This window comes from Anas acuta, chromosome W (assembly GCF_963932015.1).
Source record: "Anas acuta chromosome W, bAnaAcu1.1, whole genome shotgun sequence".
Classification (NCBI taxonomy): Eukaryota; Metazoa; Chordata; class Aves; order Anseriformes; family Anatidae; genus Anas; species Anas acuta.
This window is the reverse complement of record NC_089016.1, coordinates 19,473,125-19,477,921: the sequence shown is the minus strand read 5'-3', so window position 1 is coordinate 19,477,921 and position 4,797 is coordinate 19,473,125.

Sequence of the window (4,797 nt, the reverse complement as noted above, 5' to 3'; positions counted from 1 at the left end):
CAGGGTGTTGCCTGGGAGGTATGGAATGTGCTGGCCATGTGTTAAATAAAAGAAAACAAAATAGTCAATTAGAAGGGTTTTCATAAAGCTACCAGAACACTGAACTGCATACACAGGGAAATGGTAAAAGACCTATCAGTTAAAGCCTTTTGAATTACACTGGCAGCAACAGGGGAAAATGTGCTTTTAGAAAAAAATCCCACATAGATTGGGACAACCTAGAAGACACAGTAAGATGAACTACATTCATTTATTGAACGTAGTGTTATGGAGCTGGAATGATCGGGGCATCTCCACTGCCAGTCTATAGCACAGCACAACACAGAGATCAGTACTGTCATGCAGGCTTCTCCATGCCTGGCTGTCACAGCTTTGCTGCTGTCTGCCCCAACATTCTCCTGAGTTGTGTTGAATGTAAAATGAAGGAAAAAAGCTTCTTTGCGGCCACCTTTTGCTTCTTCCAAAAGTCTAAAGGAGGTCTGACAGCATCTCCGTTCACTGTTTTACTGATGTTGATACTGTCAGGTTTTTGGAGTTTTTTGTTTGTTTGTTTGTTTGTTTTGCGCGCACGCATGTGTTTTTAATCTGCTTTTTAAACTCTCACTTTTTGTCTTTGTTTTCTTTTGAGAAATAGATGAAGCACTATATGATTCACAGCAAACCAGGATAGATATTTAAAGCCTTCCCAGACTAATTGTCAGCCTGTTCTGCCTTTTGCTAACTTCTGTTAACTCCTGCATGACTGAAATGTCTCACCAACACTCAGACAAAATACCCTCATGATGGTTTACCATAGTTTATTGAAGAGTTCAGAAACTCTTCATTCTGTTAGACCTCCAAGTTCCTTCATAAAAACTCCAGGGACAAAAACCAATATGGCCAGTACCCTGAGATAAACAATTCAACAAAAACTGCTGCTACAAGCAAAGGAATGTTCAGAATCACAGAATCACAGAATTTCTAGGTTGGAAGAGACCTCAAGATCATCGAGTCCAACCTCTGACCTAACGCTAACAGTCCCCACTAAACCATATCCCTAAGCTCTACATCTAAACGTCTTTTAAAGACCTCCAGGGATGGTGACTCCACCACTTCCCTGGGCAGTCCATTCCAATGCCTAACAACCCTTTCAGTAAAGAAGTTCTTCCTAATATCCAACCTAAAACACCCCTGGCGCAACTTTAGCCCATTCCCCCTCATCCTGTCACCAGGCACGTGGGAGAACAGACCAACCCCCACCTCGCTACAGCCTCCTTTAAGGTACCTGTAGAGAGCAATAAGGTTGCCTCTGAGCCTCCTCTTCTCCAGGCTGAACAATCCCAGTTCTCTCAGCCACTCCTCGTAAGACTTGTTCTCCAGAAATGTTGCACCTCCCTGAATCAAAAGAAGAGGTGGGAACACAGACGGTGTTTTCCTGTTATTTAAAGAACATGTTTTCCTACTTTCTGTAGCATCAGATAGGGTAAGTTCAGGGAAGCAAGACAGTGCAAGGCAGGTCTCTGGAAATTACTCCATCTTTAGCCCAAATATTGAAAGCTTCATAAATAAAGAAGAGCCTGAGGTAGTGTAGATATTAATGAAAGGTGATAACCTCATCCTTCAGTATAAGTTCAGTCATTACTTGGGTTTGGGAGTGAGGTAGTTTTCAAATAATTTGTGTAGATCAAAATATTTGATGTGTGGTATTGGTGAAATGGCATCTTGGAGTTTTGCCATTCATTATCCTTTTGTTCTTCTACAGTAAAATTAATGCTCTGTCATTGCCATGTAAATAAACACTGCAGTTGAACTACATGAAATAAAATTCAAATAAAAGAAAAGAACATATATGGCCAACCAAGGAAGTGGCGACTGTGTATGCCAGCTTGAAAAATATGTGGTTTCAATGTACCACAAAGTATTGGTCAATTTTCTTCAGGATTAAAATGGAAAAGAGATAATGTGCTATAAACAATATATGTAAGTGACCATAAAACCTATTTACAGATTTAGACTTACCAAAAAAAAAACCTTCCCCATATAATAAAACAAGAAAATGGGTCTTTGTAAAGCAGGTAAGTGTAAAATCCAAGATTCTTCCTCTAGAGAAGTGTGTGTTGCACAGAAAGAGATGGGGTCTGCTCCAGGCTCTCGCTGCCAGACAGGGCTGCTGCTTCAGGTTGGGGGTTAGAAGCTCTTAGTTTTGCCAGGATTTCCTGGCAAAGTTACTAACGGACTGTGGTGGTGTTGGATAAGAAGGAGCTAGGGAGAGAAATCTTAGGAAATCCAGTGAAAGGAACATGGAGGTAAAATTGTATTGCTTGTGGCTTGAAGATGCCTGAGGCAAAAGGAGGAGGGAGAAAAAAGCTGGTGGGTAACAGGCTTCGTATCCCAGTCTGGCTCACTGCAGCATTGGGCAGAGGGCTGAGTGACCATGGGGACTGAACCTCTGTCCAGCCCTGAAGCTGCTGGGGACAGAAACACTGCCAGGGTAATTCTCACTCTCGGGTGGTAGGGGTTCTCACTGTGATTTGCGCTGGTAAATGAGAGTCATTTGGCTTTTAAATCTTCTCAATCTGTTTTAAAAAGGATAAAATTTATCCCTGTTTCAGCAGGGAGTCAACATGTGAGACATGGAAAGTAGTGCTGTATGTCTCTAGAAAATGTTCCTGACAGGTTACCTGGAGTTAACTCTAAAGTCATCTTTCTTTGGGTCTCACGTTTGGAACTGAGCATTTTGGGGGCAGTTGACATGAATAGCATCAAACCACCACCCACAGCACTGCTAGGCAGTCTCATGTGTAAATGGCTTTCAGTTTCCATGTTCTTGTCATGGAAAGCCATATTAAATGAAAACTGATCCTATTTGCAAGCTCATTCAGCAACAGAATGCTGCTCGCTTCTGTGGCTTGACCTGCTTCAAGTATAGCTGTGATCATTTATAAAGCAGCAGACCTTGTCTTCTGCTGTTTGCACCTTAATTTTTTATATTGCTAATGCACTTGAAAGATGCAAGTAAGGTTTCCCTTTGCCTAGAAAGTCTCAACACAGAGCAAAAAGATCTTTTGAAGAATTTGCTGACCTGATAGGAATACATGCACCTGTGTGTAGTGGCAGTGTGTTCTCACAGAGCCCTGTGCTGGTCATACCCTTGGTGTTGGCTGGCTTGCATTTTGTCCAGCTGCATTTAACAACATGGTAGTAAAACTGTTGCAGGAAGATCGGCCAAAAACACGACAGACACCAATATGGTCAGATCATGCTCTCCTTTATTACCCGAATAGCCTGACTTTTATAGCAAACTTAACAGGGGCGGATAGTGTCTCACACAAGATTATTGGTCAAAAGCACTCAGACAAACAACTGCAAGAAAACAACCCCACCTGCAAGAAAACAACCCCCTTGTGATTAGCAATCACGTAGATCCCGTCCTTGAAGCCAGCTGCTGGCAACAATATTTTTCTAAATTCCTCAATTGGGCGATGTGGGAACACTGTCATGGGAACTTCTCATAGTTGCCCTGGTAGCTTGGTTTGCTCAGCTACAGCAAGCCATGGGATTTTTGCTGTTTCAAAAAATCCCTCAACAATTCCCCCCTTTTTTTTTTCCTTTTTTGAGCAAACCACGCCCAATATAACATTTTTGCAAGTAGGCCTTTAACCACATTTATCACAATACCACATGCAATGATGACTGACACCACAGCAAACAGAATCCTTAATCCCTCTTTGACTAATCCCAGTAACCATCTATGCATCATTTCAAACAAATCAGTGAACCACTGATTGAAAGGATTGATACCATATTGAATCTTTCCCATGTGCTCTTTCAGGAAAGTAATGGATTTGTGAATTGACTCATTATGATCAAAAAGGTTTAAACAGTACATTCCCTTAAAGTCCTCACACCCATTCCTTTGAGCCAAAAGCAAGTAGTCAATATCAGCTTGATCCTGTAAAAGCAGATGTCGCAGACTATTTTGATCTGGTAACATCTCCTCAAGTATCTCTGTCGTGGCATAGGCTTGCTTCTCGGCCCAGCATACCAATTTTTCTAAGTTGTTACGTGCGGCCTCAGATGCCACTCCTGGCACTAAAATTGCCAATGCCACTCTAGCTGCAACACCAAGCAATTCAACATTAGCATTGCAATCCGGTGCGAGCAATGCCCATTTATGTCTGGTGATCTCAAGCAACTGTGACAAGCTAGGAGCAAATATAATGAGTTTATCTAAGTAACATGGACATCTGATAGCATTTGCAGGGATACCTTGCCAGGCCCTATCCCCACAAATCAGAAAAACATCAAGAGGTAAGGCCAAAGCTGTACAGTTGTTCCAAACACTACAGTTGTTACCCCTTGTCTCCATGCCATAAGCCCCTAAACCCTGCTTAGCAGTGTCATTGTAATCACGGGTGTTATTTGTATTTTTGTACCGGTATGGCCTTTTCCAGGTTCCTGTAGCAGGATCCATCTGATAGCCACGGCTACATTCACATTTGTAGCCACCTTTCAGGTTGATACAGATTTGACTAAAGATACCAGGGTTTTGGCATTCATCAATATCTCCACAGGTTCTCTTGTCTACAAAGTCAAACCCAGCTGGACAGTCACATTCATTTTTGTTGCATTCCTTCAGGGGCTCATCACCCCAGTCCTTGCAGTCTCTCTGCTGGTTACACACTTTATTGATATCTATGCATTCTCCACTTCTGCACTTGAATTTGCCAGGTCCAGAGCACTGAATAACATTGTTACAGTTTGCTTCATCAGTGCCATCCAGACGGTCTCTCACACCTCTGCACTGCCTACTCCTAT